Raw genomic sequence first — 9,774 nt, 5'->3', positions numbered from 1 at the left:
TAACCTGACTTACAAAGTCTTCCTTTCCCAAAGCAGGCTGAAAGACTGTTGCAGGTTGTGTTCCCCAGAAAGCAGACTCAGATGGAGATTAGCATGCAGAAAGTTTGTTAGGGAGCCCTCTTGGGTGGCACATCGATGAAGAAGAAGGGAAGGAAGCAGGACTGAACAGAGGAAGAAGTTAAATTGTGATGTGGTCTCAACAGAGGCCTTAGCTGCCAATGTGTCCCCATCTGAAGCTGGGATGACCCATCAGAATTGTCCCAAGTTTGAGTAAGAGGGCTGGGTCTTTTTGTCTCCATATTGATCAGCCATTGGATACGGGTTGTCCTGAGAAGGGGACATGACCTTGGATGGGGCCATCCACACATTCTACATCCTCTTATGCTAACTCCAGGCCCTTTTTAGAACATTGACCCAAACTCAGCACTTCCTTGTCCCACACCTTTGAGTACTCAGCCCCTCTCACTAATTTTTTCCAGTCTACACAGAGAGGGTAGGGTTAAGGTGAGGATGGCTGCCCTTAGGCGCATTCTCCCGTTGAGCTACCTCTTAGGCCCTACACTGGACTCTTGCTTCTTTATGAGGCTTGCCTCTTCTGGGTTCAGGAATCTCAGCCCTCTCAGAGGTTTCTTTCCCTAGGCCTCCTCTTACCCAACCCCCAGAGGTATTGTTTTGAGAACCTTCCCAAGGACTCAGGCAGTATCTAAGGTCTAGTCACATCTCCTCCCTTCTCTGCTACTCAAACTTTTATTCTCTTTGAGTGGAAAAATAGCTTTTACATTAACCTTCATTGATCCCAAATTGACTGAAATATTTTATGGTGAAATTCTATGCTCTGAGTTCTCCATCTTTGCCTTTATTTTTTAAAGCCAGATTTTTATCCTTTTCTCTCTTAAGCATCAGGTTTAGGAAGTTGAAAACCATGACTTTGAAGATTATTGTCTCTGCCATAGATTTACAAAAACCTACTCAAGAGCTCAAAATCCAAATAATTCAATTCCTTTTATGCATGTGTGCGTGCGTGTGTGTGTGTGTATAAAAATGTCTTCCTGCTCCTTGAATAGTGAGGAGAATGATCTGGGCAAAAGGAAGAGAGAAAAACCACATCGTTTAAAAATCAAATTTTAGGGGCTGGCCCGGTGGTGCAGCAGTTAAGTTCGCACATTCCTCTTCTCGGCGGCCCTGGGTTTGCTGGTTCGGGTCCCGGGTGCAGACATGGCACCGCTTGGCAAAAGCCATGCTGTGGTAGGCATCCCACATATAAAGTAGAGGAAGATGGGCACGGATATTAGCTCGGGGCCAGTCTTCCTCAGCACGAAGAGGAGGATTGGCAGTAGTTAGCTCAGAGCTAATCTTCCTAAAAAAAAAAAAAAAAAAAAAAAAATCAAATTTTACCCTGCTCTACACATAAGCCTGCTCTGTCTCACTCTACCTCTCCCTCCCTCTTGCTCCCAGGGATGATCACCCAAATAAATTACCTGCATCTGAGTCCCTATCTCAAGTTCTGCTTCCAGGGGCATCAGTGAAGGCAATTGTATTCCTCATCAATTTCACGGCATTCTCCAGGGTGTCGTCTCATGTCTGCTCAGGAACTGGCCCCTTATGATCTTCCATGTGGTGTCCTTTTGAACTTGTCACCCAGCAGACTCTGCAACCTACCACTCTCAGATAGCTGAGCCGTTGGCCACAGGATTCTTTCTTAGGGATCACACCTGCTACCACCAGTAGGCCTTCAAGGTAGAACACACTTTGGCAATTGTGTAATTTGACACAGTCAAAGGAGATCAGTCTGTAACTTTTAATGTGACATGACTAATGGTTCAGGGATCATGGAAGGGTAGTGCAATAATGGGAACAACTTATACCCATCACACAAGCCCAAATCTGTCCTGAGGTTTCTTCCTGACAGGGCCAACTCGTTGCTTTGCTCATGTACTGCCTCCATGGCTGGAGGGTTAGTTCACAATTCGACTACTAGAATCACTATTGGTACCTCCACACGTCAGAGTTCAAGCCAAACTGGCTCTCTGGCCTTAGAAAAAAAGGGTTTTTGTCCTCCTACTTCATTCTAATGATGTGGGCTCGGCAAGCCGAGGAGTCAAAAGAAAGATTTCTTGGACTCTCAAGGTCTGGTAGTAGTGCTCCTTTATTCAGAGAATAGCATGGAGTAGCATGGGGACAGAACCCATGGGCAGTGAAGAGCTGCAACATGGGGACAGGACCCATGGGCAGTGAAGGGCTGCAGGCATGGGGACAGGACCCATGGGCAGTAAGAGCTGCAGGCATGGGGACAGGACCCATGGGCAGTGAAGAGCTGCAAACATGGGTTGAGGGTAGGGGTAAATTTAAGGTATAGGTATATGAGCTATCTCTTTACAAGACAAGGAAAGATTATGTAAAATCATTAAAATGGTATCAGTGTAGGTAGGGTCTGGTTATTCGGTGGTCCTATAGCTTTAGATAAGAATCAGATCGGATCAGGTCAGGATGTCCTACGCTTCCAGAGGATTATATAGATGGGTATGTAGGGCAGGACACCTTGGGCTTTTCTCCCTTGGGGCAGCCTTGATCCTCATCACTAAAACCCACTTAAGTCCTGCATATCCTCTATTTTTTTCAATCTCAAAAATACATAATTTCCCTAAGATAATTATTAGTGGGATGTGTATTACCTGCAGGGAAACCACCCCATAGGCATGTGATCTGGTTCTAGGGAATCAATAAGACTCAAACACACAATATCTTTAATCATTACATTTTCTAAATCTTAAAAACATGTCATATTTGAGAAATCAAAGCCCAGTTTAGGTTAAGTCTGGTAGTCTGATAGTTTCAACATCTGGGTCATCTCTAGTCTATATAAAACTTAGTTCCTTTTCAGTCTTTTTTTACTGAATATTCAAAAATCTTGGGGATCCAGTCTCACCCAGAGTCACCTTGTTACAAATATAAATCAAAGAGGATAGCAAGTTAGACAATATCTGGTTTAAAGTGACAGAAATGTAACTCATGCTACCTCAAGCAGATTACAACATCATGGGGAAGACAGGAATGGTGGCTGTCTTGGGGGTCTCCAGAACCAATGGACCTGAATGCTGTTAGTATGCTCTCCCTTGCCATCTCTCATCTCAGTTTCTTTATTCTTTATTGACTTTATTCTTTCAGTCTTCTCTAATGAAGCTGAACAGCAATCGTGGTCATATGGCCTTATAGGTTTTTCTTTAAAAGTTAGAATTAAGAAAAAATTCTTTTATATTCACTATAATTTTTCTCATTTCTGATGCTCTTTATTCCTTTATGTAGATCCAAATTTCCATCTAGTATCATATGTCTTCTGCCTGAAGAACTTTCTTTAGCATTCCTTAATATGCAGGACTTCTAACAATGAATTCTTTCAGTTTTTGTTTGTCTGAAAAAAATCTTTAGTTTGCCTTTATTTTTTATTATTATTTATTTATTTATTTTTGCTGAGGAAGATTAGCCCTGAGCTAATCTGTGCCAATCTTCCTCTATCTTATATGTAGGTCACCACCACAGCATGGCTGCCAATGCCTGCCAATGAGTGGTGTAGGTCCATGCCCAGGAACCAGGCCTGTGAACCCAGGTCACCAAAGTGGAGTGCACATGAACTTAACCACTAGGCCACAGGGCTGGCCCCAGTTTGCCTTTATTTTTGGAAGATATTTTCACTGGATACAAAATTCTGGGCTTACAGGTTTTTTTCCCCTTTTCCTTAAAGATGCCACTCCATTGTCTTCTGGCTTGCATAGTTTCTAATGATAAATATACTGTAATTCCTTTCTTATTTAAAAAATATTTTTGTTGTAATTATTATCTTTGACTCTCTCTCTTTTTTTTTTTTTTTTTTTTTTGAGGAAGATTAGCCCTGAGCTACCATATGCTGCCAATCCTCCTGTTTTTGCGAGGAAGACTGGCCCTGAGCTAACATCCATGCCCATCTTCCTCTACTTTATATGTGGGATGCCTGCCTCAGCATCGCTTGCCAAGAAGTGCCATGTCCGCACCCAGGATCCGAACCAGAGAACCCTGGGCCGCCGAAGTGGAACATGTGCACTTAACTGCTGCACCACCAGGCTAGCCCCTCTGTGACTGTGTATAGGTAATTTTTTTCCTCTGGCTGCCTTCAAGATTTCCTCTTTACCCTTTTATTCTCAGAAGTTTGACTATGAGATGTCTAGGAGGGATTTTTGTGTTTTGTTTTTTCTTTTAATCTTGCTCGTGATTTTTCTGGGCTTCTTAGATCTGTATCTTGTTGTCTTTCATTAATTTTGGAAAATTCTTGACTGTTAGCTCTTCAAGTATTTCTTCTGCCTTGTTCTCTATTCTCTTTCTGGTACTCCAATTACATATATATTAGACTGTTTTGTACCACAGCTCTTGGAAACTCTTTTCAGTATTTTTCACTTTTTTCTCTTAATGTTTAGTTTGGACAATTTCTGCTGACCTCTCTTTAATTCACTGATTTTTTGCTTACCTGTGTCCAGTCTGCTGCTGAGAGCATTGAAGGAATTCTTCATTTCTTTCATGTTTTTTCCTTAGCATATCCATTTGACTGGTTATTTATAGTTTCTCTCTCTCTAATGAAAGTTACCATCTGTTCATACATGTTGTCTACCTTTTTCACTAGATCTCTTAAAGTATTAATCATAGTTGTTTTAAAGTCCCTATATGATAGTTTCAACATTTGGGTCATCTCTGTGTCTGTTTGTGTTGAGTGCTTTATCTCTGAGCAATAGGTTGTTTGTTTCTTGATTTTTGTATAACTTACCTTTTTTTTTTATTGAATACTAGATAGTGTGCATAGAAAAACATAAGAGATTGAGATAATAATATTTATGCCCAGAAATGAATATACCTCTTCTTCTGTTGGACTAATATTGTGAGGGATAGAGTCAACCTAGTCATGAATTGAGCTGGGTTTGGGTTTTGTTGTTGTTCCCATTACTTTCAGGGCATCATAGTCTTCCTATTCCTCCAGGATTTGGTTGCTTATGCTTATAGCAGGGCTTGGGATCCTAGAAAATTTATCTCAGTTTTCTTGCTCCACTCTCAGCTTTCAGCACTTCCTGTGTACCTGTGCCACAGACAGGGTCCCTCTCCATGTTCTTGTTCCCCTAAGTAGTAGACTGAAGTTGTTTGTTGCTTGATTCTAGACTTATAGGAACAGAGGGGTTCTCTGTTGTTTTGGTCCAGCCTTGGTCTTAGGCAGGCCCTGTGCTCCTGTGTTTGAGGTTGGGTTTTCTCAGTATTCCCACCCCTTCTTCATATTTCTGCTTTGACTTCCCATGTCAGTTAAACTCTGACTTGTAACTGTGCTCTGTGTTGGGTAGAAGAGAGTTTCCTGCTCCTCCTTCAGGATAGCAGATCTCTGCTTATTTTTGGTGCAGAGTCTTGGGCCCAAAGGAAGATTCCCACTCCTTCTTCAATATGAGGTTTTAGCTTCTATCCTTCTCCCAGAGGCAATGGTTCTTTGCCTTTGTCCTAGAGGTGAGAGGATTTCCTTCCCCTTACTCCAGAAGCAACCTGGTTTTGTTTCTACTCCTCTCCCACAAGCCATGGAAGTTTGCCTGGCTCTGAGAATGAAAAGATTTGCTACCCCTTCCCAGGAGCTTAACGCTTTTGTTTCCTTTGAGAGAAGGATCCAGGAAATTGGGTGGGATTTTGTGCCTGTCCCCCATTAGTAGCTGATCACCTTCTTCATGGCTGTGCCACCCAGGAGAGGCTCTCGCAAGTTTCCTGCCCTGCCCCCAGTCTTTCTTGTGAGCACTCAGTGGCCATGGAATAGAGTTTGCCAGTGAGTGCAAACGTTTTTTGTGTCTGGGGCTTCTAGCTATTTCAAAATGACACTAGATCACACTTGACTTTTAAGAATTTGTTGACGTTTTAGCCAATTTCTTCTTACCTGTTTTTATTTTGGTAACCTTTTTCTCCCATGATTTGCCACAGGTGAGAGTTTGCATGTTCCATCTCTCTTTGGAGTAGGTTGTCACTCTTTGGAGTTCAGTTTACTTGGTTGCCTTTTGACCTTGGCTCTGTGATGAGCTCAAGAAAATTTAAGATTTTGTAGATTATCTGGCTTTTTTGTATTTTTCGAGTGGGAGTAATAGTTTCTTGAGACTTTCCACATCCTAAGGGGAAACAGAACTCTCTTCTGATAGCTTCTTCACCAGAAAGATGCTTCAGTTAGGAAAAAACACCAGGAAGAACCTGACTGGTCTGGACTTAATTTGCCTTGGTCATGTACTCTTCCCTCCACCAATCACTGTCTCCAGGAGGTGGTCTTATGATTGACCTCACCTGAAATGGAAGCAAGAGATTCAGGATCTCTTACCAGAAGAGGTGGAGGGAATGCCTAACAAGCAACAACAGTAGCCTGAAATTTGATAAACCCAGATCACTTCTAAAACAATTTTTAAGGAAAAAAAATAATATTTGCACATGGCAAAAAATTCAAACAGTACAATGAGATGTCATTCTTTTTCCCATATCATCCTGCATTCATCCTTCTCAGAGGCAACTACTGTTAGCAATTTCTTAAACATCCAACCAGAAAACTTTCTCTGTGTGTACTAACACATACACGCAAACACGTACCGCTGCTCAAAATAGGTGCTTTCTTAACCAAACCTCCACTTAGCTGACTCACAAGATTAACCAACACTCTTCATTCTCTCTGTTTAGCACGCAATGAATACTTACAGCTTCCACATGTCTGCTTCCACCAGGTGAGTTTCATTCTTACCATAAGTCAGTTATTTTCATTTTAAGCCTTTTTAAGCCAATTATGATTATTATTATATTTAAGTAATTAGATTAAATGTTACATAAACTGATTAAGAAATGAGCATAAAAGAAGCCATCATCTATATGAAATGGTAGAAACTCGATAAAGGTGAGTTCTTTTTTTTTTTTAAACTATCAAATTAGCCACAGGAAAAACAAATAAAAATCTTTGGGGGGGGGGAACTGAAAAATCAAGAGGGATTTTGTGCTGAGATTGCTTCAAAATTGTTTGTCTTCATTCTACTTAAAGAGACATAAATAATGTTTTAAAAATTACAGTCTTACTTCAAATGGAAATCATAGAAAATGCACTTTGCCTGTAGTTTTACAAGAAAGAAAACATGAAGCTCTAATTAATGAACTCATACCAAAAGAAAAATTTTAAGTCAAAATTAAATTTTTAAAATACATTAAAAATGTATCATTTTTTATGATTTCCTGTTTTAACTTTTTTGATTAAACAACCAACTAACAGTCTTGACTTCATTGGGTAAAAGAGTTTCTACTGTGTGTATATGCATGTTTGTATGTATGAAAAGGGAACTAAAGAGTACTAGTGTGTGTGTGTGCAACTGTGTGTGTGTGTTCACACACATGTACTTATGCACACTATCTTAGTGGTCAGCAGTCAGGAAATGCATCTGTAACAAAGTGGCATTTGACCGGAAATCTGAAGGAAGGGAGTCAATCATGGAGCTCTCTGAGGGAGGAACATTTCAGGCAAAGAGAACAGCAAGTACAAAGGTCTGATATGTGCCCTTGATTGGTGGGTGACTGGTTAAAATAAAGAATGAGTCACTCACACACTAGAATACTGTGTAGCTGGTTAAAACTCAAAGTAAATGACACAAAAAGATCTCCAAGATACATTGTTAAATAATAAAAGCAAGGAATAATTTTTCTGTTCAAATGGGATCATTAGAACGTCATGTCCTATATAACTTTACAAAATATATAAATAAAAAACTATTAGAAATACAAAATGAAATGGAAAGAAACAAAAAAATCTTACAGGAATTTCAGCTCAACACTATCAATTGGTAACAGTAAGTAGACAAAAAGTAAATAAGGTTGAAAGTTTTAGATAAAATAAATATGCTTGAACTAATAAATATGTGATTTGCACCCTGTGTATTTTATTTTTTTTTAAATACATTCTTCTTTTTCCCTTCTTCTCCCAAAAGCACCCCAGTACATAGTTGCATATGTTAGTTGTGGGTCATTCTAGTTGTGGCATATGGGACGCCACCTCATTGTGGCCCAATGTGTGATGCCAGGTTCACACCCAGGATCTGGACTGGTGAAACCCCTGGCCACCGAAGCAGAGCTCTCGAACTCAACTACTCGGCCACGGGGCGGGCCACCTAATGTGTATTTTAAATAAATTTAAATTTCTCTGATTCTTTTCCAGAGTTATACTTTTATTTCTATTTTACATCTTGCAGCATTGACTAGAACTTTCAGATCTATGTTAAAATTTAGAGTGGGCCATGGGGCCAGCCCGGTGGCACAACAGTTAAGTGTGCACATTCCAATTTGGCGGCCTGGGGTTCGCCAGTTCAGATCCCAGTGCAGACATGGCACCACTTGGCAAGCCATGCTGTGGCAGGCATCCCACATATAAGGTGGAGGAAGATGGGCACAGATGTTAGCTTAGGGCCAGTCTTCCTCAGCAAAAACAGGAGGATTGGTAGCAGATGTTAGCTCAGGGCTAATGGTCCTCAAAAAAAAAAAAAAAAATTTAGACTGGGCCAGCCCCAATGGCCTAGTGATTAAAGTTTGGTGTGCTCTGCTTCAGCGGCCTGGGTTCAGTTCCCGGGCGCAGAACCACACCACTCGGTCTGTCGGTGGCTGTGCTGTGGCAGTGGCTCACATAAAAAGAGGAAGATTGGCAACAGATATTAGTTCAGAGTGAATCTTCCACAGCATAAAAAAGAAAAATTTAGGCTAACAATTATTTATGACCTAAATGATCTAACCACTGTCTGTCACTCTGATTTTGTGTTGTACCAATCTTCCCTTCTGCCACAGAGCATAGAAGTATTATTTATGATAACTGAAGGACATAAAATGTTATTAACCTTGGCAATATCAGCGTGTCTGACCAAAGTTAGGAAGTGGAGGTTAGAGAGGGAAAGTGGAACAAATATAGAAAGTGGGACAAGGTTTAAGAGCAGGAATTTGTAAAGGACATTTATTTTTAATTTTCTGTGCTTCTATCATAGTTTTTAAATCACATCTCCATATTACTTTGATAACTTAAAATAAAAAAGTAAAAAACGTACCAAAACCCTGAGAGAAACCCTATTCGGTCATGGTGGGTAATTCTATCAATTTCCAGTTATATTTATTATTCTGGTGTTTTATTCAGAATTTTCACTAATAAATTTGGTCTGGCCAGTATTCTTTTTGTATGTGCTAACTCTGGTTTTGGTCTGAGGATTTTGTTATGTTTATGTAATAAACTGGGAAGTTTACCAATTTTTTCACTCTTCACTGTCAATTCATTCATTTACTTAGTCAATAAATATCTGTGTCCCATCGGGCATAATTTTAGGTTCTTGGGCCACAGCAGTAAACAAGATAGACAAGGTTCCTACATTCATGGACTAGAGGTTTCATTCTGAAGTAAGGGAGACCAAAACTAAAGAGAGAAATCAATAAGTTAAAAAATCAGATATAATAAGTACTTGGCAGGAAATGAAGACTGAGTGACTTTAGACTTGAATGGTCTGAGCAGGCCTCCCTGAGGAGGTGATATTTAAGCTGAAACCTAAACAACAAAAACAGAAGCAAAAAGAGAAACTTGTAACTTTATGAGTCATGCTGCTGCTGTAATCAGAAAATATTTTCACTGACTTAAGGATCATGTAATCTGTGTATGATCATATGTAATTCTTTCCTCATATTGAAAATAAACCCCTCACATGCACATCAAAATCTCTCTTCAGATGCGGGTATAGTAAGTTC

General features: G+C 40.1%; 1 long non-coding RNA gene across 2 annotated transcripts in view; it reads right to left on the bottom strand.

Moving 5' to 3' along the window:
• Positions 1–4,254: 4,254 nt before the first annotated feature.
• LOC139046357 (uncharacterized) overlaps positions 4,255–9,774 on the bottom strand; it is a 34,775-nt gene continuing 29,255 nt past the window's right edge. For both annotated transcript variants that reach the window (XR_011506290.1, XR_011506289.1), the window contains exon 3: positions 4,255–6,318. This is a non-coding gene — a long non-coding RNA (uncharacterized lncRNA). The remainder of the gene's footprint in view (positions 6,319–9,774) is intronic.

The sequence above is a fragment of the Equus asinus genome, chromosome 10, assembly GCF_041296235.1.
Source record: "Equus asinus isolate D_3611 breed Donkey chromosome 10, EquAss-T2T_v2, whole genome shotgun sequence".
In the NCBI taxonomy this organism is placed as follows: Eukaryota; Metazoa; Chordata; class Mammalia; order Perissodactyla; family Equidae; genus Equus; species Equus asinus.
This window is presented reverse-complemented; position numbering and strand designations above follow the sequence as displayed.